Source organism: Nyctibius grandis, chromosome 7, assembly GCF_013368605.1.
Source record: "Nyctibius grandis isolate bNycGra1 chromosome 7, bNycGra1.pri, whole genome shotgun sequence".
NCBI classification, from domain to species: domain Eukaryota; kingdom Metazoa; phylum Chordata; class Aves; order Nyctibiiformes; family Nyctibiidae; genus Nyctibius; species Nyctibius grandis.
In genome coordinates, this window is record NC_090664.1 from 42,868,320 (window position 1) to 42,893,493 (window position 25,174).

Here is a 25,174-nt window from a genome sequence, read left to right on the forward strand (position 1 = left end):
AGCACGGCACTGCACCAACATTGCTCCCTCCACACCTTTCTAATTTGTGACAGCCACAGTGCTTGTGACATCAGCCTCAGCCCCAACATCCCACTACTCAGGTTAAGGGTTAGGGTTAGGGTTTAGAGAACCAGAAAGCCTACATCTCCAGGGACACTGTGGCTGGAGAAGGCATGCCAAGAGGAGCATGGCACTGCACCAACATTACTCCCTCCACACCTTTCTAATCTGTGATACCCACCGTGCTTGTGACGTCAGCCTCAGCCCCAACATCCCATTGCTCTTAGGGTTAGCTTTAGGGTTCAGAGAACCACAAAGCCTACATCTCCAGGGACACTGCGGCTGTAGAAGGCATGCCAAGAGGAACACGCTACTGCACCAACATTTCTCCCTCCACACCTTTCTAATTTGTGGTACCCACAGTGTTTGAGACTTCAGCCTCAGCCCCAACATCCCATTGCTCTTAGGGTTAGCTTTAGGGTTCAGAGAACCAGAAAGCCTACATCTCCTGGGACACTGGGGCTGGAAAAGGCATGCCAAGAGGAGCATGGCACTGCACCAACATTGCTCCCTCCACACCTTTCTAATCTGTGCCTACCATGGTGCGTGAGACCTCTGTCTCAGCCCCAACATCCCATTACTCTTAGGGTTAGTGTTAGGGTTAGCGTTCAGAGAACCACAAAGCCTACATCTCCAGGGACACTGCGGTAGGAAAGGGCATGTCAAGAAGAGCACGGCACTGCACCAACATCGCTCCCTCCACACTTTTCTGATCTGGGACACCCGTGGTGCTTGTGACATCAGCCTCAGCCCCAATATCCCATTGCTCTTAGGGTTAGGGTTAGGGTTCAGAGAACCACAAAGCCTACATCTCCAGGGACACTGGGGCTGGAAAAGACATGTCAAGAGGAGCATGACACTGCACCAACATTGCTCCCTTCACACCTTTCTAATCTTTGCCTACCTTGGTGCGTGGGACCTCTGTCTGAGCCCCAACATCCCATTGTTCTTAGTGTTATGGTTAGGGTTAGGGTTCAGAGAACCACAAAGCCTACATCTCCAGGGATACTGGGGTAGGAAAGTGCATGCCAAGTTCAGCACAGCACGGCACTGCACCAACATTTGGCTTGTAAATACTCAGCAAGGAGTGGGTGTACTCTTAACATCACTCTGTTACAAAATTATTTTTTTTTCTCCTCAAGGTGTCTGAGTATTTTTTAAAGCCAGCTTTAAACATGACATGCTATTGACTAGGGTGGCAGGGAAGGCATGTGTTGCTAATACTGCAGATCTTCTTTTCTACTGTTCATTGAGTGGAATAACTGATGAAGGTGATTGATTGATCCTTGCTTCTGTGCCAATGCACCTTAAACCTCTGCCATTACCCAGAAAGGCTGCAATTTCACTTTTTATAGCACTGTGCGGATCTAGTACTTTTTGATTTTAAAGCAAACACCACCACCATGCCCGCCCCATATCAGTTAGATGTTGTGTCTTCCAGAAGGGAAGAAAAGAAGAAAAGTAGTTGCTGCGCTTCAAGTGGATCAGCAAGGAGAAAGGACCTGTGCTGGTAGCAGCATCCCTGCAACTCTGTAGATCCCAGCTATTTTGCAAAGTGATGATGAGGATATGAAATCATCATCATTTTCCCATTCCTCTCTTGAATTCACTCTTCTATAGGCTCTTGCTAGCACAGCTGGCAGCCAGTCTATAATGGACGTAACCTGCAGTGCAGCAGATCCAACATGTTTGCTTTTTCTCTGAGCTTGTTTTCCGCTGAATGCGTGTGCTGTTTGGTTGTGTACTCTGTGCTTCAGCATACCTAAGGTGCCTGGCCTTGTGGAAGCACAGTCCAACCTGACCCTTAACTGCACAGCTGGCAAATGGCACTGGTGTTGCCAGGATCAGCTTTGAAATGCTGCCAGCTCCAGGAGCCTGTCTGCTTTCTGTATGGTGCAGGACTTGTCTGGGGGACTCTACTGGGTGACAGTAATGCTGTATGAGATTACTCCCCACGGATCAACCAATGTCTGCTTTACTGGATATGAACAAGTAATATTTCATAACCTCACTTAATAATATCCTCCTGTAAATGAAAACGAACAGAGTTTTTTGGGAGGAAGAGTTACCTGGTGAGGAATATTCCCATGCAGTGTAGTTCTGTTCGATGTAGAATGTAGGTCTTTGCAGAAGTCAGTGAAGAGTTACAATCCCAATCGTGGGTTGCACCTCGACAAATTACTTTGCCACAAGCAACAGAGTTATAGTTACTTTGGTTCAGGAAATCTGTTTCTTTCCTAACTTGATAAACTCTTGAAAAGAACAGCGTTTCTTAAGGTCTAGTGTAGTGCACACAATATGCACCATAGGCTTTCTAAGACTGCATCTTGTTTAAGTTGGAATCTCTGTAGGAAGTGTATCCTAATTGATTTTTTTTTTTTGTTTTGGGAGAGTGTTCTTTTACCTTCTCAGCTAGAAATTTGTGCTTTCAACAGTGTAAAACAAAAATATCTTCAAGTTCTGGATGTTGTAGGGATTTTAAAGTGTTTGTTGTCCCAAGTGTAGGGACATACATGACAGGAAAATGTATTAGTTTTTGTAAATTGTTTAGACTTATTCCTTCTTTTGGAAGATGTGATTGTTCTGGTGTGTTCTTGTTGCAGTACTGTGTAACAGGAGTTGAACTGAATCAATGCTAGCAGTTTCTGTTGGTATAACTCCAGCACTGAAATGTTAATCAGGTGCAGGGAAAAAAAAAAATCCATGATCTATGTTAGAACAACTCAAGTCAAGTCTAGACCAGGCTGCATCCATTTCATCCCAAACGCTCTCTTGAGTTAATGAAATAGTTCCCTGTGTCGTCTTTTTCTTTTTTTTCCCCTTTTCTCCCAGTTCTTGCATTCTTGCTGTGCTCTTTCACTGTTTTCTGTTTATATTGCAAAGACAATGAAAAAGCTTCTGCCAGGTATGCAAGTGTAGAAGATCTGTATAAATTGCTAAATGTGATGAATATACCAAATACACAAATATGAAATTCAGCCTTGGTTTTGTTTTAGGACGGTGCTCAGGAGTTTTGTCATGTTACCAAAAACTTCTGACGTTTTTGGTAAGGTCAGTAACGACCCAGAACAGTCCTGTAATAATCATGTAGAATTGTATTGTATTTGTGTGTGAAGGGCTAGGGCCAGGGACATTTGTATTAAATAACTGGTTTTTGTAATGGGAGTTTGTTTGAACTGGTTATGTACCTTCTCGTTACTTTGAACAGGTCAGGAAAATGTATGTTATTTTTAAAGTAAAAAGTCAACCTGTTGCTTACAACTTCAGTATTTCAGTAGCTTCCTTGCTGCCAAGTAACAGCAGCAAGTTCCTGCTGCCGTGGAATCGAGATAAAAAAAATAAGTAACGACAGTTTTGGTGGCTGATCGGCATCTCTTGTGTGACTGGATTATTCGCTAACGACATTATCATATCTGTCAGTGATTTCCTTTGAGGTATATCAAGCAATTTTTGGTAAAGTAAGACCCCTGCTGTGGTGTCTACTGGAGTCTGGACAGCTGATCGCTGTTTTCCAGTGGCTATTTTGAACAACCAAAGCAGCAGTTACATGATAAGGGACATGTATGGTCTGCACACTTTAGTAGAGCTGTTTAGTCAAGTGAAGCCGCTTCAAATGAGTCGAACAGTTTTTGGGTAGGTTCAAAGAATTTCCTGAGGAGTAACTTCTGAAAAGCACCCATAAGGAATTTCTTTCAAATGCTTAGCAATGTTTGATACAGTTTTTCAGTGTAGAAAGCAGGCAACTGTCAGGGGTGGTTTGGAAAATTAATGAATGTTAAGGGAGAGGAAAAAGGAGGAAAAAGTTCTATTCAGATGAGAATTTCTTGTCCTAAAACAGTTACCACTACCATAGATCCAGCCTCCTGTGTAACCAGTATGAGAAGCATGGAACAAATGCAGTTTTTGTCCCAAGCTTAGAGTGTGTAGGAGTTTAGGAAAAGTCCTATAAAGAGCATTTCTATAGCTTTGAGCTCAAAAAAAAAAAATTAAAATGTGGTTGGGATAGATGAAACAAACCACAAAACAAACTAATGCAAAGATGTCTGACAGTCTGTTTTGCAGCTTATTTCCAGGCAAAATGTGTGGCATTTAGCTGGTGGTAAGAAGCTATTCAGACTCCAGTTCAGTAATTCAGGGTTTCAGCATCTAGGTATTCACATTTAGAAATAAATGTCACTGGTATTAGTTTTGCTTTTTCTGATTCCAGGTTGCCACATGCTATTGTTATATTAATAAGTAGCACAGCTAACAAAATATATTAGGTATGGAAAGAGGTACTATTAAAGGCTTCCACTGTTATCTGTGGAGGTGGGCTGTAAATGAAGAGCCCAACTTGTGTTTTGAACTGGAGAACACAACTTTGCTGCTGTACTTTCAGTGATCCAAACCTGAAAGCTGTTCCCTTGAAGAGTTAGCAGCTTTTTGGGGATTGTAGTGCAGGTTGCTAATAAATTATGTTTTAAATGACCAAACTTCTTGGAATGTTGTCATGCTCCTGTGTTATTGCACAGTATAAACATGTTGTGCTGCCTCCGTCCCTTCCTTCCAGTCTACCGCTGGAGTGAGATAGGTGAAATGAGTAATTGTCTTCTGTGATACTGTGCCATTGATAGTCTTAGTAGAGAGGACTACTGCAGTGCTAATTGCAATCCTGAGAAGTTGATCTGGTTATGTTTTGGCACTTCTGTAGTATTTGGATGGATGCCTCTTCAGCATACACAAAGGGCACCAAAGGACTGTATTTCCCAGACAATACTAATCTGGACGTGGGTGGCCTCTTAGATGTGCTCTTCCCCCAACTTACTCCATTTTTATGAATGTTAGTGGATGGGGGAGAGAAAGGACCGCAGGGAACTGAAGTTATGTCTGCTTTTGCTGTTGAACTCTTAACATCTTGAGGTGTAGGAATGATACTTAGCCTTATCTTGAGTGGGCATTCCTGTGGTTCTTTTGTTGTGCTCTAAATGCTTTTAATGGCATACTTAACAATTCACGACAAACTTTATGCACAGAAATATCTTCAGAAGCCAACTTTTGTAATTTGCTTTTGTTGTTTAAGCTCAAACCTTTCCATTAGAAATAGGGTAAGCAATTCCAAGAGTAGCATGTCCCAAGGTGAGAGTATTTTCTACAGATAACTGCTTGGTCTTGTGTCAGGCAAGGAACCCCCTCTTTTAGGGCATCTCAGAACTAACTTTCAGCAAGATCAGGCAAGTAGACACTGTGGTATATTCTCGTTCTCCAAGTAGTGTTATGTAGTCACTTGGAATAAGAAATAAGGACAGAGTTGGTAGAATCGATTGTAAATCCAGACTGTATTGCTGCATGCTGCTGTCATGTTGTTCAGCATGTATATTGCCGTATGCTGTATGGTCTTATAGGTGTGTGTTCTGAAGGTTTTCAAAACAGAAGGTTTTTTGCTGTCTCTCAAGCTTTAGGCCACCACTGTATTTGGACAAAAAAGCTTTGAAACACAGCCACCTGTTCACAAGTTGCTTTATGAAGCCAATTATTCCATATTTACCCATGTAGATATCTAAGCAGATTTATGCAGCATATTCTTGCACTGTGTAGTACCTAATAGTTATGATGAACTTGGATTCAGTCAGTGTTCCTGTAGGTCATCTAGGAATGATCAAATTCAGAGGCATTAAGTAAACAGGATGGATTTCCTCATTCCTGTAGTGTTGCAATACCTGTACTGTTCAACTTCTGAAACTTACTGGCCTTTTCCCCAGTATGGAAGCATCCACAGACTTTCTTCAACCATAATTAAATACACTAACAACTAATTTAGTGTTTTTCTCCAAAGGTGTCTGGCCTAGAGGTGGAAAAAGTCCTTATCCTGTTACTGAAGTATTTATTGTAAAGTCCTGTTCGCTGACCTATGTGAAACAGAATGATTCTCTTGGTAAAGCTTTTGGTGTGATCCCTCATGATTGCCATCCCTGTTAATATAAAGATTTATTGTGTTTGTTTTGAGTAAGAAAAGAGATTTTTTTTTTTGTTGTATGCAATTAACTCACTTCGAAGAGAAAGGGGAAAAATTTGACCCAGTAGATGGATTTAATGGTGAAGTGCAGAAACTTGTCTGTGAAGCTGTGGATGGGGGAAATGAAGTTGACATTCCAGCCATCTGTTGATACCTCGTCCCAAAGCACTACTGTACTTCAGAGAAAGTAGGACACCAAAGCCAAGATAGCAGTGTACTGAAAACTCGTCCTGGTTACAGTGGTTTCAGCGGTGTTGGTAAGAGGTGTGGTAGCGTGACTTGTGACTGATACAGACGTGGCAGTAGAAGTTCCCTAAATCATGTAGGAGTTTATATTGACAAAACTCTGATTTTCCTGTAACACATTTGGGGATACTAAGATAAGCCAGTAAATGTTACTAGAACTGTCCTTTTCTTAATAGGACTATGCAGGTCATCACTTGACTGGTTGTATTATACTGGCAAAGCCTTTCAATTACAAATCTCACGCTGCACAGAGTGGAACAGGATTTTTGAGTGCGTAGAGCGTGGGCTTCCTTGCCCATGAGTCTAAAGGGTGGCGTAGCACGACCTCCCTTTTGTGCTGGTGTACAGCGGTTCCAGTGGCTGTCTAACCCGCTGACCAAATGCAAGAACTGAGGGCTGTACCCCAATGAAACTGTGATTTTGGAGAACCAGGCTTTTCTCCTCAAGCCTGATTAACCGTTAATTTCCCATCAATTTAACTTCTGCTGTGTCATGTCCTTTATTTTAATAGCCATGATTCACTATGTGCGCACCAGCATATTTTGCTAGGTTCAAATAATAGCCTTCGCTCAGTCATGGCCGCACTTCTGCATCTCGCTCTAGCTGTGAGCGGCGTTGGGTTACTCATGAGAGGAAGGGCGTGGAGGAAATGTGATACGGCTTGACAAATGGCCTGTAACCCTTTTAGCCTGAACCTGCCAGAACATACACACATAGTTAAGGCCATATGCTGCTTAAAGATTACTTTATATATGAAAAGAGAAGAGCAGCTGGCAGGCATAGCTAATATAAGGGAGTTTGTGGAGTTGAGATGTCCCAGGCCTGAAGCTTCAGGCTTCTGGGGACCAGCCTAGTCGCAGGAGAACTGACGTGACTTAAGGCTGTGCTTTAATTCAAGGAGAGAAAACCAGTTCTAAGGGTTTTTTTTTTAAAGCAGCTTAAGAAAAACAGGAAGAATGATCAGAAATCATACTTTAAGTACAGGTGGTTGGTGTGGTGCTTTTTCTGAGGGAATAGGAGCTGATAAAAGCAGAATGAAAACACTCCCATAGAAATGGAGGGACTTGTAACGTGTTTGAATATACACTATAAAGCCTGAACGTGGAAGAGCAACCCTGAGTGAGAATTGAAAGCATTGGAACAAGATGTCTTCTGCTTCTTGGCCCAACTTGTTTTTGTATTTTTCCCTAGTAAACCTCACAGTTTAATATTTGAATACTGTCATTCATTTTCAGCTAATAGTAAGATGAACTCAAGCCAACCAGATTCATGCTCTTAAGTCTCTTGTAAAGACCTCCTGCCTCCATGATGCGTTGAAGAATTGATCCCAGGTATTATGGGAACATAAAAACCCTAAAGGAAAGGGTAACTGTCGATAAACACTGTCTTGAGAGGCTATGGGCTTTATTGAAGTCTCAGTGTTCTCTGACAGCCTTGTTTGCCACTATGCTAGTCAAAGAGCAGCGAAGGGGATGACTTTATTAGGGTGTGACCAGAAAAGCACTGGAAGAAGGAGCCGTGTTCTTCAAAAACATTTATTGTGTGCATTTTACAACCATTTCCCTTGCACTTACCTGGGCTGAAGACATTTCTGTGCAACTACTGGTTTGTTGTAAGTTCATCCCCTACCATCCACAGTGGGCCTCCTCCTCAACTGCTTATCTCCTTCTGTGTCATACTGTGGGTGAAGAAGAAAAGCAGGAATATTTTCCAGTGTTTGGGATATATTCAGCCAGGAGTGGCCTTGGGTTGTGTTTCAGAGCTCCTGCACCCGTTGTAGGGAGGTGGGCTGCAGTGAGAGGGATGCACAGGGAAGCAGACGTGAAAGGAGACACGGCAGACTCTGTGCTGTGGAATGAGGGATGAGGTGCACTGGTTTCATCTTAATTTAATGTGAAATGTGGGGGAAGGTTGTGGAGGGGGATTGTAAGCTCTGTATTACATAAAGGTATAAGATTCTGGAGCTTAGCTGTGCGTGAAGGAAGCATTATGTAACAGAATAAAATATTAATATGAGAGTTTCAGCAAGCAGACAAATTTAAGATTTAACACACCTAACATCATAGTCAGCTGTATTAAAGCAACTGGATTTGTATGATTCAGAAATCTAAGAACTGGCTATTTTGTTCAAGGGAGTCTCTCCCTCTGCGTCTTCTGTACTCCCATCCTTTCATCTTCCATCTGTTTGCTTCCCCTCTTTTGGGGGAGTGAGATGTTACATGACTTCTATGGATTTGAGACTGGCTTAATGCACATAGATTTGCAGTAACTTTTTGTAAGTGTTAACTGCTAATGATGGCTTCCTCCTCCTCCCGAAAATACATTTTATGGTTGGGCAACTTGTGGAAAAATTCACTTAAGTTTTCTGACAGTGATTTTTAATGCTCCATTTGCAGGGGCGGGGGGGGGGCGGGGGGGGGGGCAGGGTGGGGGGCGTGCAGCACGGCCAAAGCGAGGAAATCTGTCTGCAAGTTCCATGTTGGATGTGTTTTGCTAACAGAGGTCAACACATACATTTTCACTTCAGGAGTGTTTGGAAGTTGTCTTTGCTAGACCTCTGGAAGAAGCAGTTTGTTAAGCTTCATTGCCTATTGAATAGGATTTTAGTGAATGGTTAAATTGCTTTGTATGTGAACTATGACTCTTTTATGACCTGTTTAAAACTAATTAACACACCACTTTTACTGGAAGTGACTTGTGAGTTTTGACTTTGAACAAAAAAAAAACTTCAGCAAGAACTAAACTCCTTCAGATAGACTTTAGTCCACTTCAAAAAAATTTCCTCTGCATCAGCAGTATTAAACCAACACCCTCTACTTTTCTCTCTTATTTTATTCGTCCTTTTTTTCTCAGTTGCGGCCAGTCACAATAAAATACTTTATTATGTTCTACCATGGGAGGGATGGCAATAGCAGCACATGTGGAAGTTTGACCTTTAAAGGTCCCTTCCAACCCAAACTATTCTATGATTCTAAGTTTAGGGGCAGAAGCATATACAGTGCTGCTTCGTAATTCATGTCCAAATAAAGTTCTCATTCATACTCTAAAGTCGGAAGGCTTAACTGTAAACAACTCAATATTATATAGACTTTCCATACTTCTGCATTAATAATGTGATTTCTATGAAGAGGGTTTAGTTACCCATACTTGTTCCAAAGTCATGAATCTGAAAAAGTTGCACTTGACAGATTTAAACATATGATTAGAAATTACCCCTGTGACCGTTGAATAACTCTTCTGTGGAAGTTAAGTCTTCTGAAGATTTTTATGAACTTCTAAATTATTTGGTAAGTGGATCCTAATTGAGTGTCATCCCAAAAAAAGCCCTGCTGTTAAGCACAGAACTCAGAAAAGGGAAGGAGGAAAAAAGTATAAAGTACTTTAAGTCATGCTGCTCGTTGGGGTATGCTGTTCTTTAGTTGAGAGAAGATTTTCATCACATTTGGTGGTATAAAGAAATTTAATTTGTAGTAAAAAGTAAATGAAGTATTACTACCAAACTTGAAATCATAGTTGATAGAGTTCTGGGTTTTTGTTTGTTTTGGTGGTTTGTTTTTGTTTTTTTTTAACTCCTGTGTTGACTTCTTGTTTCTTATACTGATCAGTTTTAGGAGTCATGCATAACTTTTCAGGAGCAGTATCAAAATAGATACCTTCAGTTTCTTTATCTAAAAATGTCATTCTTTCCTTTGGGCAATCCTTTGCCTAATAATGCCTGAAAATTACTTTTAGCATCAAAATCAAGGATGTCTTAAGTCTTCTTTCTTCTGTCTCAATGTCTATTTAGAACGTATAATTTAAAATAGAGCTTCTTGTGAGGCTTTCCCAAGCTATCTGTCTATATGAAATATTGGAGAGTCAGTTCTAATTACTAGGATAGTGGGCAAGTTTGCGTTGGCTTATGTATTGGAACATGCAATTGTGGCACATACTTCCAAGAAGAAATCTAATTTCCAGTAACTGGGTGGCAAAGAAAGAGTCTGAAGCCACTACAGCTAAAAAATAAGAAACCTGAGGGGATGAAGAAAACAAACTGGGTTATATCTTGGTGTTCGTTTTTAAATATTCTTCTGCCAAGAACTGAATGTAAGTTTGGAAAAAGTAAACCTATTTTTTTCCCAAGTCTTCAGACGTAATTCCAGCTTCATTAACATTCAGCACTATGAATGACTTTTCTACTCCAATCTTATTAAAAAACCCCCACAGATCATGATACCATGACATATAACTATGTGAATTTTTGGGGGAGGTAGGGAATAATATTCATTTTAAAGCAAAGCATGTATATAAGTTTGAGATCAAAGTGTAATAGTAGCATTAAGTAAATGCTGAAGGGTCACGGTTTGTGCTTCTCAAGTCTGAAAAGGTAAGTAAAAAATACTTGCAGTAGAGCACCAATATGTACATCTTCAGGTTTCAGAGCCCTCCAGTGGCTAAGTATATCTTTCACTTATGGAGGCAAAAACAGTGTGGACTCGTATGGTTTTATAGGGGTGGGACTAAATACATTTGTAAGATTTCCTTTACGTTTATGTCTGTTTAGGCTTTATCCTGTTTAATGCCCTGTTCTATTGCAAAAGGAAAAGGTGGCAGTAGCATTTTTGTTGTGGGCATCTCCCCCCCCTCCCCACTCCCTGTATTTTTTTTTTTTTGTTTTCGGTTTTGCTGATGAAGTGGTAGGATTTACCAAAAGCCCGTGAGATAATTGCTTTTTAAAACAGTGGCTTGTATGTATTGTTTTCTTAATGTCATGCTAGAGTTATGCTGAATCTCCTTGATTTTAAGAGTACTGCCACTACTAGTCAAACACAGAGTTGCTGCTGTAGCATGATATAAGGCTCCCTTTCATCCTCACTAAACAAAACCAAAAGTTGCCTGGAGTTTCTTTGCAATCTTCCTGTTGATTCCTCTTTCTTTCAGTCTCTTCTGGAGAACAGCATTACATTTTCTTTGCTGTGGTTTTGTGTGTGGGTAGGGGTTTTGGGACTTCTGTGTGTCTTTTCAGGAACTTCTGTATATTAGAGATGAACAGTAGAGACAGCTGGCTGGTTGCTTGTGTGGTCTTTAGCAGGCAGATGGAGCAAAAAGCATGTCAGTCTTTTTGGCACTATTTCAGCTACACTTGCCCTCTGCACAAAGGACTCTTGTATTTTCTGTTGCACTGAGGATCCTTGTATAGCAAAACAAATCATGATGGGAAAATTAAATATATGGGATATTTGTATTTCTTGTGACTCTTCACTATTGTAATCCTTCCGTTCAGCTTGTGATAGACTTCATGTTGAAGCCTTTGTTCTCTCCTAGGGAGTGGTGCAAGGCCTCATTTTGCGTCTTAGAGTAATGCATACAAGACCTAGAAGCATAGAGGTCCTGGCTCCAGAAAAGCATGCTGCTTCGTGTATGCTGGGGGGTAACGTCCTTTTTGTATCTCTATGAACAAAACCATGTTAAGCATCTAACAATTTGTGAGCAAGGGGTGCTGGAGGAAACCATTTATGAGACTGAATATCATTACAGGGAGGTAATTTCTGTTAGACATAAGCCTGTTGTTTGAGTTACTCTAAGACAATAGTAGGAAGCTTTTAAAAAGTATGTTTTTTCCCTACCCTCACTGTGTTTTAAACTCTGAAGATTAATATCCTCAGGCTAGAAAGGTAAATTTAAGATAGCATCACACCTTGAGGAAGTTGAGACTTGTTCCTTTAATTTATGGTCTTTAGTATATGTTTTTATCACTTAAGATCTAGAAACTAGGACACAGACTTACAAGAAGTGGAGAGTGTTCTCTGACTGCAATAGAGGAAAAAAAGTTAGGGGGGTAGTAAAGTCCCAGGGTGTTTCTGACTTTATATAAAAATGAGATTTGTGAGGCTATTTGTTAGGCTTTTTTGGCTGCCTCTGCTGTATACATTTTCTGTTAGAAACCTTTAGTGGCATCATTGACTACTCACACCTTGCTGAAAGCTTTTTACTTTAGAACAGCGATGCTTCTGAAGGGAATGGGATGTGTCCAGAACCACTTTTGCACATGTTGAGTTGTTTCAGCATTTCCTGAAGAAATGGCCTTGTTTAAAGTTTCACAGGAGGTCATGAATAGGGAATCCGGAAACAATTAAACTTTTGTCTTTTTGCATGTTAACTACATCTTCATCTCATGCAATTTATCTAAAGGAACTCACTGAAGGAAGAAATTTAGCTTAGGAACTTCTGTCTGGTGGACAGAGACGAGCATCTTCAGACAACTGGAGTTAAGTTTTCTTGCTTGTTTTTATTTCTACTTAATTTTCTATTTCTTAGCAGAAGAAAGCTGATAATATTTTCTTCTGAATCTAAAAACTCATCTGTATTTAACCATAAGGTCTGTATTTCAATATAAGATACAGTGTTTTATCTAGACACCTCTTCATGTACCAACTACAGAATGTAACCTGATAGTCATTTCTCTTCACTTAAATATTGAACTTGGGGTTCTGGATCTGTAAGTTTTAGGATTGAATTTAGAAAACTAGAACAGAGGTTTGTCTTTCATCTGTTTTCTGTACAACATGAGGTAGCACGTGCACACAAATTGTGTGGATACACTAATGTGTATTGAGAACAGGAATTCCCTGTGCAGTGTATGTATATATGTTGAATGGACTTTGCTGCGGAATTAAAGGGGCACAGGTGCATTGCTCACACCTGTCCAGAACTTCTACATGACTGTGGAAGGTGTAACACATTTTAAGGGATGAGGCAAATTACGCATGCAGTGTGGTTTAACTGAATCTCTGGATTAGACAGATGTTGTCAGAAAAGAATTGAAATACCCATTCTGTTTATCACTTTCATTGCACAAGATGTAAGATCTGTAGAATGTACAGCGCTCGCATATTTGTTAAAGCAGCTTTCAGTGTGTTTAGAAAAGTTGATTCCAGGTGCACTGAAGAGCTCGGTCTTCCATGGCAGACTAAAATAAGAGTTAATATTTTGTTCCTGGAGTTCCTGGTGATGCTCTTCACGTACTACTGTGTCCGTCAGTTGCTTCTGGGACTGAGTAATTGTAGCCTGAGGGGTTTTTATGTTATCTGTCTTAATGTCTGGGCCTGCAAGTGCTGGGGTTGTATGTGGATATTTTTGTGTACATGTATGTATGTTTAGAAAGGGATGGTGTTGCTTTAATCTGTGTGCTTCTCTGAGCTACCTGTAATGATTGAAGTTGGTGAGGTGGTTGCTGCTCCTCTGCAGCTCCTGAAAATGGAGGATGACACTTCTGTTGCTTGTTAGCCTCTGCTTTGGTTAAAAGCCTATCTAGGTTCAGCTAGACAGACATTTACACCTTAGTTTACATTTACAGTGGTTTGCTTAAACCTGAGTTTAAGTTTACAGTGGCTCTTTCAAACTCATTAAGCAGAGCAGCGTTTGCATCTTGAGCAAGGATATATGAAAGAAATGGACGTGTCTTGGAAAATCCTCAATTAAATTACCTTTGTTCTCAAGTGGAAAGAAAGAAGATAGTTATGTTTTTGATGTTGAAAAAGGGTAATTCATGGCTTACCTAACATTGAACAATGAAAACTGATAAGTTAAAGGATGAAGCATACCACGGCCAGAATTTTGTGAAAGCATCAAATGTAACACACGGTCAAATCATGAGGAGGACTTAACGTAGGGGTTTTTCTTTTCTTGTATAATCCTGCCTCAGGGTATTGAAGGATAAGTGAGGTATTGAAGGATAAGCATTCTTTTAAAGTAATCTTAACCAACCTGTCTTTAATAACCTTGATCTACCTGGTCGAAGAAATGAATGCCTGTCTCGTATTACACTCTTCTTCAAGAAATTTCACAAGGTGCAGAAATTGAGCTCAATTTAGCTAGCAGTAAGGAAGCCTGGCTTTTTCGCTAACCACTTCAATATTTCCACACTGCATCTCACTACTGTTTCTCTTAGTCATTCTTCCACCTTTTTTTTTTTTTCCCCTTCTTTCTCTGCTAGCATGTGAGTGTGGGTAAAGAACTTGCTGACAAAGTGAAACAGGTGACTGCTTTTAACCTTGCCTGAACTGTCTAGTTTGAAGGATTTGGAGGTTTGGTGTGTCCCCTCCTCACAATAAACACTCACTGCTTCTTCACAAATTACACACTTGCTCTTCCTTGCTACACTGAAAGACCCTTTCCTTTCCACCCTATGGAGGAAAAATAAATCTTATCTTCATTTTTTCCAAGTGTCTTTGACTCCTGTGCTGTCACCAGCTTCGAATGGAGTAGTTGGGTTCAGTCTTTGGTGCTATGTAGCTCTGGTAATCAGTGTCTTCCTCTTCTGAACGAATAATTTTCCAGGATTATGGTAGACACTGGCTTTAAGGTTGCTTGATGGTGAATGAAGAGTGTGTGTTTGGTTTGGGGGTTGGTTGGTTGGTTTTGTTTATTTGTTGGGGGGGGGTTTTTTTTTTGTTTGTGTGTTTTTAATTTGACCAATGTTTTATGTAGAGCATCTCCCACTTTGCCTTTAGATATAACTCTATAACTTAGAGCCATTTAGGTAATTTGCAGCCCCTAAGTATTGTCAGCAACATCCAGGCCCTTACAGCAGATGGCTGTTAAGCCTTAGCTTACTATGGAAAATTCTGTGCAATAATGATTATCTGCTTTCTGTACATACCTGTCTAATGTTTAGGATATTACTTGCTGCTTTTGACTGCCATTTTTATATAATCTTTAAAAGTACTATGTAGGTTAATATGGAACCACTTGTTTGTTTTGTTGGTAAACAAAGATAGTCACCAGCTTCTTGCAGTGGAGTAGGTGACTGGAGAAGTTCCCTGTGTCTGTTTAATGCCAGATTTAAACACTTTCCCCAGAATTATATGGAGAGCTCTTTTAAGGCTTGATCCAAAGGTCAAGACTCTAACACTTATTGTTAGTCTCTTCACATTGACTTGCATTTTAGTTAGTATCCTCATAAATAGCTCACTGCTTTGGCTATGCTACTTGTTCCATGTGTTACGATAATAAGGAGTGTTATGGTTGCCATTTTAAGAAGTAGTATGGACCAAATGACTTTCTGTCAAGAGTCTCTGAAATTGTTGGAATCTTCTTAGCACTATTTAGCTCCTGATGCCTTTTTTCATTTCTGACTTCAGTTTAGGTTCCCTTTAGGTAAATACAGGATCAGAAGTTAAAACTTGGTTTTGGTGAACTGCGTTTTCTAGGCTACCCTGATTCCTTCTCAGTGTATGGATATCCTTGTTGAAAGTTCAGAGAAAAGTTGTAGGACCTGTTATGACTTTAATCTACTCAAGGAAGCATATGCAAGAGATGGTAAAGTCTTCCCAGGCTGTGGAGAAAATGCTAACAGCATACAGTAAATGTACTGTTAAGTTCAACTCAAGCTGCCATAAAGTGATGGGGAAATTAAACTTTGCTGTTTATTTAAGGGTGGTGATGGACTGGAGCCGGTGAGAGTGATCCCTCAAGCAGAGTCATTTTGAAAATTGATTATAATTATTTTAAGCTTTTTGCCAAGACTGTTCTTTATTTTGTTTACCTGAAAAAAATAAAGTTATAGCACTTGAACCAGGTTATTTACCAAATGAAACACAAAATAAGAATTTGAATGATAATTTTTGCTAGTATTAAATCCAACTGTGACACTCTAGAGATGCCTCATATAACAAGGACACAAGTTATCAGAACACACATCAACTTAACTGCATGAATGCAGTTTCAGAAGAGAAGTCAAAACAACTTATGTTCATGGTTTGAGTAAATACTGAGCTGGAGTGAGTTCCTCTGAATGTTTTGCAGATGTTTTGTGAAGTACTGTGTAACTCAGAGCCATACTCTTGATGGAGAACAACTGTACACTGGGGGTATAACTAGAAGTGGTGTTATTAATAACTGCAGATGCTTCTGAATTAAATTCAGTTTATATTAGTAAAATAATAATTTATGATAGTACATGTTACAGTATTTCCTGAACAAAGTAAATTAAAAGGCAGCTTTTGTCAGTATAATTAAGGCTTTTATGGTATTAATATATCTAAATCATACCTGTCAAGATTTTAAATCTGCACCTTCATAGCAGGACCACATCCAGAAATGCTCTGGCTTGAGCAATATGAAAATAGGCACCTGCAGAAATGTGTGAACCTTTTTTGTGTCTGTTTGTATTAATAACCTCTTCTCACACTGTGCAGGATGACAAATAATGACAGCATAGCCAAACAGACAAATTATTGAAATAATAATGATGAATAACTTCAGATACTTATGCTATCAAGTCTGTCAGCTATAAAGCTTTTAGTACATGTAAAGGTCATTGAAAGCTAGGCAGTGTAGTTGTTCAGAAAGTTAAAAGAAATACTCAGCTTATCCAGGTTCTTCAAGCTGTGTAATTTGTGTTTGTCAAGCTTTCAAGTACCAACCTAGGGCACTTCAAGACACAAAAGAAAAATGTTTCTGCAGGAGACTGTGTAGTCTCACAGCGGAACTGTGCTCACTTGGCGTACTGCTAGCACCCATGCCTGCGGAGATTCCCTGGGCCTTCGTGTCCACCAGTTTCTGCTTGTCCTTAAGACTCCAGCTCATGAATTAAGTGAACGCCAGCAGTCCTCAAGGAAGGTTTGAAACTGTAATTCATGTTTTTTCTACCAGCTGGTCTTCTGTTCACTGAAGTTGCAGTTGTGCTTGGGAGACTGCTTTAGAACTCCCAGGTGAAAAGAAGCCAAAGTGGTAGTTTCTACAGTGTAAGGGGTTGTCTTATTAACTGAAAAGGCAGAAAGAGTATGCTAGTGATTACCCATCTAGGATGGGAGTGGAGGTGTGAAGCAGGACAAATTAGGCATGTTCCCTATTCTAAGAGGGCAAGGAGGTTGCTGAACTACTTACACTAGTCGGTGTCCTAATATATTAGAGGATCTTTGTGTTCTGGGAAGACAGGCCTCCTATTAAAGTTAAAATAGCATTCCCGTATACCTTGTGATGTTCCTTAAGGAAAGTTTGAAGAGAGGAAAGGCCTGACTTCAAGCAATATTGACGGGAATTCTGTTGAGGAAAAAGCCTTCCAGCAAGACTAATGCTGTCTCCAGTTAGCCTCACTCATCCTTCTGGTGGTCCAAGGGCATTAATAACATTTTCAGCAAAAGGGGCTGTTTTGTTTATAATGACCCTAGACCCTTGTTGGCAGAGTGGTGTGTATTTACACCACACTGAAAGTGAGAGAAGTTTCAAATGTGAGGTGTAGAAGTGTAATGGTGTTGAACCGCTGTTGTGGTTATGTGTGGAGATGGCCTTGATCTGTAACTGCATTGTCCTGGGTGCTCAACTGAGAGGTCTGGTGTGGGGTAGGGTTGTGTGTAAATGCCAATAAAAGAGTCCTTATGGTATTTAGTTAGCCCAGAAGGGCATGTGTTTTGCAGTCTGAAATAATTAACTGGTTTTGGACTTGGTAGGTCCATTTGTAAATAGTGATGATCTGTGTCTCCTAATTTAGATGAGATGCAGGAATGAGAGGGTAGAATGAAGGTTAATACTTAAATTTAGATGCTGAAATTCAGACTGATATTTGACCTTTTTTTTTTTTTCTTTTTTTTAAACTGCAGCCTTCTATTTGTCTCTCTTCAAAGTTGAAATATATAATCTCAATTTTAATGTTAGTTTTGTGGTGGTTTGGGGGTTTTTGGGGATTTAGTTTTTTTAAGTTGAAAAGGGAGAGCATTTCTGTAAAACTGATGCTGGATTCTCCGTAGAAATCTCCTCATATCAGTTAATATTTGTCAAATACTGTCTGTGATATTTTTGTTAGTATGCATGGGCACTGGTGTGCCCACCCATGTATTTAACTAAGTTGCATTGTTCACAGGGAAGTTGGGCATTAACAGGATAAAAGATGATCCTTCCAACATCTAATCAATTCAGAATGGGATTTTGATCTTCAAGTGATGGTATTTATTGGCAGTTGGTGTCTAAATTTCTAAATTTGTTGAATAAAGCTAAACATACAGTCTGTTTGGGAGGCTGTTCATGCTGGGAGGGGGGGCAGGGGGGACAGGGGGAAGTATACAGGCTTATATATGTAATGGTTGTTGCCTTTCATCATCTACCTAGGCATCTTCTTGGTTTAGGTAACCTACATTTGTATCTCTAACTATTCAGCTTTTTCCATTTATCCTCTTGAAAAGTACTACTTTTAAGTGTCTTTTTGCAGTCATTTAAAGTTAAGAACATCCCAATGAGAACAGTGTGTCTCCTGTAGTCTGCTGGAGGAATTTTATCTCTTAAAAAGGCAGTAGTCCTTGCAGAGAGAAGTATAGAACTACATATTCATCTTGGATAACAGTTGCAAATCAAGTTTCTGAAGAATGTATCGCAAGCTACAAAAAGTGTTTATATTTCAGGGAAAAACTTAAAAAGCAGCGCAGAACAGACATTTCAGTATCCATCCTGAGCACTTGCACTTGCTGTACACAAGCAAGTGCTGTTGCACTTCTCTTACTTGAATGGAGAACAAGTTGAAATTATTCAAAACTATTTGTAAAAAAGCATGACTAGGTCCCACAGTAACAGAAAAACGTAAACAGCTGCAGTTTGACTAAATCTTAAATTTTACACATTTTATTTTCAATGGAGCAGATCGATGGGTGATAAGCACAGCATGAAGTAGATACTTAAGCTTTACAAGCATTTCATATTAGTATAATAGTTTGCAGTCCCATACCTTGTGAAGGCACTCCTGTGGTAACATTCATGGGGTTTGGTTTTAGTGGGGGTTTTTCTTCTTACAAATTTTAAGTCATTCTCCTCCTTTACTCTTCAGCTGTCTCTATTGTAATCTTTCCACATCCATATGTTTGTGCTTCTTTCAACTAAGTTACTGCTCACCTGTAACATTTCCAGAACTGTCTGGTTACTAATTAGCAGCTGCACTAAACAAAGCAGATTTTTAGAAGAACACATACAACGTAAGTTTAAAGAAGAAAAAGTGCTTACAATTAAATGGCTTAAAAAAAAAAGGTTTTGGTTAAGAATGAAGACGACGTTGAAAGAAACTGAAGAAATGACACTTGTTCTGATTGTATGTAACTTCCCATGCTTCATTTTAAGGGGCATAAACAGTTAATCTAATGTAGCAGTCTAATGTAGGTTTAAGCTGAATAGTGCTCTGAATTAGTGATGTAAGTCTGCACTAAGTATATTCACTGTCAGTTTGGTACTATGAGGGATTTCAAAAAATCCTTTCAGACTGAACTGTATTTCTCAGTATAAACTACTATCCTTTGTACTAGCTTCCTTTTTTTTGCTTGCATCTCCCTCCTCAGCACGTAGAGCAGCAGTAGGAAGGACGAGGAAAGGCAGCTAGACATATCTCAGTTGCTGAACAAGATACAGAATGTCCTTGTAAACTGTTTAAAGAGAATCTGCTCTTGCAAGATGCATACAAGTGTTGGTGCTAATGGAAACTGCTGCATCATGCTTTCTGCCCTGCACAACCTGGCACAGCAGCTCATAGGTTTTGCTTTGTCATCTGCCCGTTTCTGTGGGACTTCCACAGAAGGTTGATGCATTTCTGCTTGTGGACTTTTATTTGTTTATAATTGGTTATCATTGTCTGGGAATGGATCAAGTGTACAGATTGAACACACGTTACTCTAGATGATCTCAAAGTCAGACTGCCACCAACATAGTGAGTTTTTAAAGCCTAGATATTTTGAATTGAACTTGGAAAACTTGTAGCAAACCATTAATTCTTCTATAGAACAGGCATGGTTGCAGGTATTGCATTCATGTTTGGCATGTAGAAATATTGAAAATGCATAAACTTCTAGAAAGTAAAGTATGTTCTAAATTCATTGTTAATAGAGAGGTAGAAGTTTATATTGTATATCTGTGGCTTTAATGGTTCAAACAGCCAATGGTAACATATGAGAATATTTGGCTAAAGTTTTGTACACTAAGAGACTCTGCAATGGTGTTGTCATACTGATGTTAAAAAGTGTGTTGAAATGAAGTTGTTCCAAGTCCAGCGCAATGATGGCATTAATTCCTATTACTCTACTGTGCAGAGCAACAATAAACCCTGCCAATCTCGTCTGTTTGGGAGGGACAAAAGGGTGGGGAAGAATGTCAGACTGTTAGTATAGCTTTCCAGTCCTGTTTCAGATATTTATTGAGCCTGCTAAAAAATACAAAATGAGCCAGAGTCCTTGTCAAAGAGAGGGCTTGACTCTTTTTGTTGCCCTTGTGCCATTATGTAATGCAAAGTTACACAGAAGTGGCTCAGACAGATAACTTCCGTATTTCGTGATCCCGATGGCTCTTCATATTGCATATTGTACGCTTTAAGCCAAACAGTAAACCAAACAGGCTACATTTAAAACGATAATTCCATGAGTGTTTTTTATATTAGCATTGTTGTTGAAGGCTTTTCTTCCCCCCCCTGCCCTTGGTATCCTTAATTGATAATTTTATGGGTTTATAAAAGGCTTGGAACTGGGATAATTTCATATTAAAATTCTGGATGATATGGCTAGGGAGAATAATCAGAAAAAAGACCAGGATCCTTGTTAGATGATACAGGTCCTGAACTTCCTCCTTTTTCCTCCTGTTTGTGATGTTCTAGCTACATCTTCCAACTCCAAATAAATGTTTCTGGGCTAGGGACAGTGTGTCAGTGGCAGCAGTGCCCTAGTCAGTGAGGATGGACCTTCTCTTATGTTACTGCCATTAAGCCATGCAGCTTTCCTTAAGAACATTAAGCATTCAGTGGATTCTGACTGTGTAGCCAGAAATAGTTATTCCATAAACATGTGAGGAGGAGTGATACACCTGCTGCACCACAGGTTCTGTTTTGGAGAACGTGTGTAACTTCTGAATGATGGGCTCACACCTTCTCTCTTGTCTCCTGGTTTTCTACTGCTACACTGAAGAGGTAAATAACCCAGATGAGCATCCTATTAAGTCTGCGGTTTTGGATCATATTGTAAAGTGTGTGCAAGAACTCATTCGACCCTTCCTCACAGAATAACTTACAACCTGAACAAGAGCTCCATATGCTTGCTGGTTTAAAAATACATACGCATATATATGTACATACATGTGTATGTATAGATATACTCTTACAAAGGCTAATGCATTTGCAAGAAAACTTCAAATGAAACTGTTGCTTAAAGAAATTTCTTATGTATCTTTCATGGATTTAGGGTTTAGGACATGGGCTTACCCTCTGTAGGACAGAAAACAAAGTAGGTGAATGCATGGATAGAGTGATATTACTGAACACGAGAAGATTTAAAATTTATAAAGCTCACGTACAAATGTAATAATCAATTGCCGGAAGGATGCTTGTGTCAATTAAGCTAGAAGTTGGTGGGGGGATGACGACGACATGGGATGGGACACGGGATGGGACAGGACTGTGAGCGCAACCACTGTAAATCAGTTTCTTTCTTGATTTTCTGATTGAGAGTGCTCTGGTTTTGCCTGGATTGGCTTCTCAGGGATCATAAACTTGTCAAAGAGTCAGGGGAGGTCTTTCTGTTCCAAACTGTCAATGTAAATTTTTTTTAGTTACTTCTTGTTCCTCCCTTTTGGTCACTTCATTTGTAATGCCTTGTAAGGGAATATCAGTTTTCCCTAAATACACAGCTGTCTGAAAAGGAGCCATAAAGCATTAGCTTTCTGCCCTCTCTTTCTGGGTACAACTTCCTTGTGAAAGAATTTTGTGTGTATTCTGTGTGTGGGTTTAATATACAAGTTACCAGCTCTCTGAGTCTGTGGACATCTTGTTGGCATAAGCTGAAAACAAGATACACTACTCATAGACTTTTCCCTGCAGCTGTTGTCTACCTCTGTGCCTGTAAGAATCAAAGTAAACTGAAAAGTCTATAGTAAAAACCCAACAAAGTACAGATCTTGAGGTTTTTATGCTCAGTATTTTGATATTACAAACTGAAAACAATTTTATAAGGAGAAATCTTAGCAGTGTTCCCAAAATTATCAATTGTACACTATTTAGCTGAAGTGTTAATGCTCTTATGATTTCTAGATGTGAGTACTGTAAATCAACATAATCTCACCTGGCATTTTATAGAAGAAATCTGCAGGGAGGCTTTCAGCGGTGTTTGAAGGAACAGATACAGGCAGAATCCCTTTCTTGGAAGTCTCCTCCCTACCATCAGTCTTTCAGGAGGAAGACTACTGAAAGCGTGTTTCTTGTGGGGTGTACAAACCTTGTAGCTCTCTATTTTTGCACATTGACTTGTCTGCATGGATTATGCTTTTTGGGGGGTTGGGAGAATGTTAGGAAACTTTTTTAAGGACAAATTTAAAATTTGTACCACTAGATGCCTAAGCCACTCTGCAAGGACGAAAGTTTCATCCTTGAAAGCACTGTGGGAATATCCCCGACATCAGTTCTCAGGTGGAGGGGTTTTTTTGGTAAACAGTATTTTTATCCTTCAAATGCTGTAGTCTTTCCATTTCTCTTTACAATAAGGCATTAGTAAAGTACAGGCTACAGTGCGGGGGGAGACATAACTTACCTTTTTTGATCAGATTCAGAGCTGTGGAGTTGTTCACATGCTGATCTTATGCTGAAGGAGAAGTTCTGGTGCTTATGTGGCTTTTGAGAATTTGTTAGTCAACAGCTTACTTCTATGTAACTATCTTAAACATTTTATATTTTACTTTCAGATTTATATTTTTAAATTTGGTTTGGGTACAAGTCATGTTCATTGTTTTAAGGTGCTTAAAAAATTCAATTCTGATTCTTCAGGAAGCTTCAAGCTGTTTCAAAGAGTAATTGTACATAACTGTACTGTCTTGACCTACTTAGAGACTTGTACGGAAGTATTTATGCAAGTCTTTCCTCAGCCTATGCAGAGATATAGTGAACTTTGCCATTGTATGTGCTTGTATCTGTATCAGGGCGCTGCTTTCTGGGACTGTGATGTCACCTTTGAGAAGGTCTCTTTCTTATGTTGGCCCTTTTAATTGCATGCTGAGCAAATTCTTTTATTTTTTTTTTTAAGATTTCTTGATTTTCTTCATAAAACTAGTATGTGGTTTAAAAGTAAATGCTTGTCCCATCTGTTACTTTAAACTAGTAGTCTGGATCTTTTATGACAGTTATTATTTTGAGAACTTCAGTGCTGGGACTGTTTTACAGTTTTGAGTATGTGCACAGTGTGAAATGCTGAAGAACTGGGAATTACAAGCTTAAGCAGCAGTGGTATTTATTGAGTTTAAGTAAGGCAATTCTTTAAGCAGGTGTTGTTTATCCTAGGTAATTAAGCAACCTGTAATAGTCACATTGGAAAAGCATTCAAGCTGATCAGGCCCTGGCTGAGCTTTAGTATTAAAATACTCAAAGTAAAAAAACCTTATTTTCCTTTTAAGATTTCAGCCTTCTGGAAATGCACATGACATTGTTTGCATAATACAGTTTCAAGAGCTAAGCTATTGAGGCCAATACTTAATGTCAATGCACCTTCTGGAGGTGGTATGCAGACTTTCTACTGCCACGAGTAGTAATTGCCATGTTATAACTGGGAAGTCACAGGTGATGTCTATATGCTTTCTCTGGATTTTTGTAAAATTTATAAATACTGCAGTTTTGGATTCTGCATGTAGAACTCTGTAGATGCCATTTGCTTTAAAATACTTTGTGTATTCTGTTTTTCCGATGAATTCTTGCTTGGTTTGTGTTACAGATACCAAATGAATAGTCCTTGAGCAGAAAAGCTTGTATATGCATAGTACTCATGTTTTAATTGTCGATACCTGTGTGTAATGTAAACAGGAACAGATTTTATTCTAATTAAGTATTGTCCTACATTTTTATTATTAAAGACAAGTAAAAAAATTTAGTACCTCAAAGTACTTCAAGTATTTCAGTATTTGAGTACTGAAGTTACACATCAGTATGTTCCTGTGACCTACATACTTTCTCCACACGCACATTTGTGCAGAGGCTATAGATAGTTAAATAAGGCAATTCAAAGGAAATCAGAAAGGTCAGCTAGAAGGGACTTACCATACTTTATTGGTAAAGAATGCCGGCCTGTCAAAAATCCTGTCACGCACTTACAGTGACACAGATGCCACTGTAGCATCTAAACGTTTTTTTTCGCCCCCTTAGCTAAATGCATTTTTTTTAAAGCATATCTTATTTCCTACCCTTTCCCCTCCCTCCTGTGCCCTTTATGAAACTGTTCCTAACCTCTGGTTGTAAAATACTTTTCTATTATTAACTTGTTTTTAAATCTTCATAAAATGGTTTTATAAAATGTCCAGTTACTACTTTTGATACTGCAAAAGATCTCTATATTCCTTCTGTGCAAGTTGAAAGGGAAAAACCCCGACCCTTGAAAAAGGATCATTCTTTCTCCTCCTTCTTTGAATCAATTCAGAGCAAATCCTGAGAATTAACAATTTTGATTTTAACCCCAGTAGTTTTATTTTCTCCTTGCTTTCAGATTAAAGATGAAAAGTAATTTTGCACAGCTGTGGCATATTGATGGCTTCCAGGTGTTTAGATAGGAACCAACAGCATTCAAGAAACCATTATCAAAGAGACTAGGTGCTCATGGCAGTAGGTAAAGAAGTATTACTAAATATGTCTCTCTAGCTATTGAAATAGTTAGCTATAGGTATCAAAACCTGCACTATAATGAATAGTAAAGAGCAGAACAATACAGCTGAGGCATATATTGCATGAATTTTGTGATGATATAACTGCATGCAATTATACAGCTAGTAAATGAAAATGAAATGTAAATGGGGAGGAAGAATAGATAACAAAGTCAAAATTAAGTTTTAAAAAAAATAAATTAAAAAGAACTGACCTGTTACTCTGCTTGGAGATGAAAGTTTCAAGGAGGGTTTGAAACATCTGTG

General features: G+C 39.2%; 1 protein-coding gene across 4 annotated transcripts in view; it reads left to right on the forward strand.

The window, feature by feature from the left end:
* The window catches only part of ZEB1 (zinc finger E-box binding homeobox 1), a 144,947-nt gene that overhangs the window by 27,843 nt on the left and 91,930 nt on the right, over nucleotides 1-25,174 (forward strand). The gene's annotated exons all lie outside the window — the stretch shown is intronic.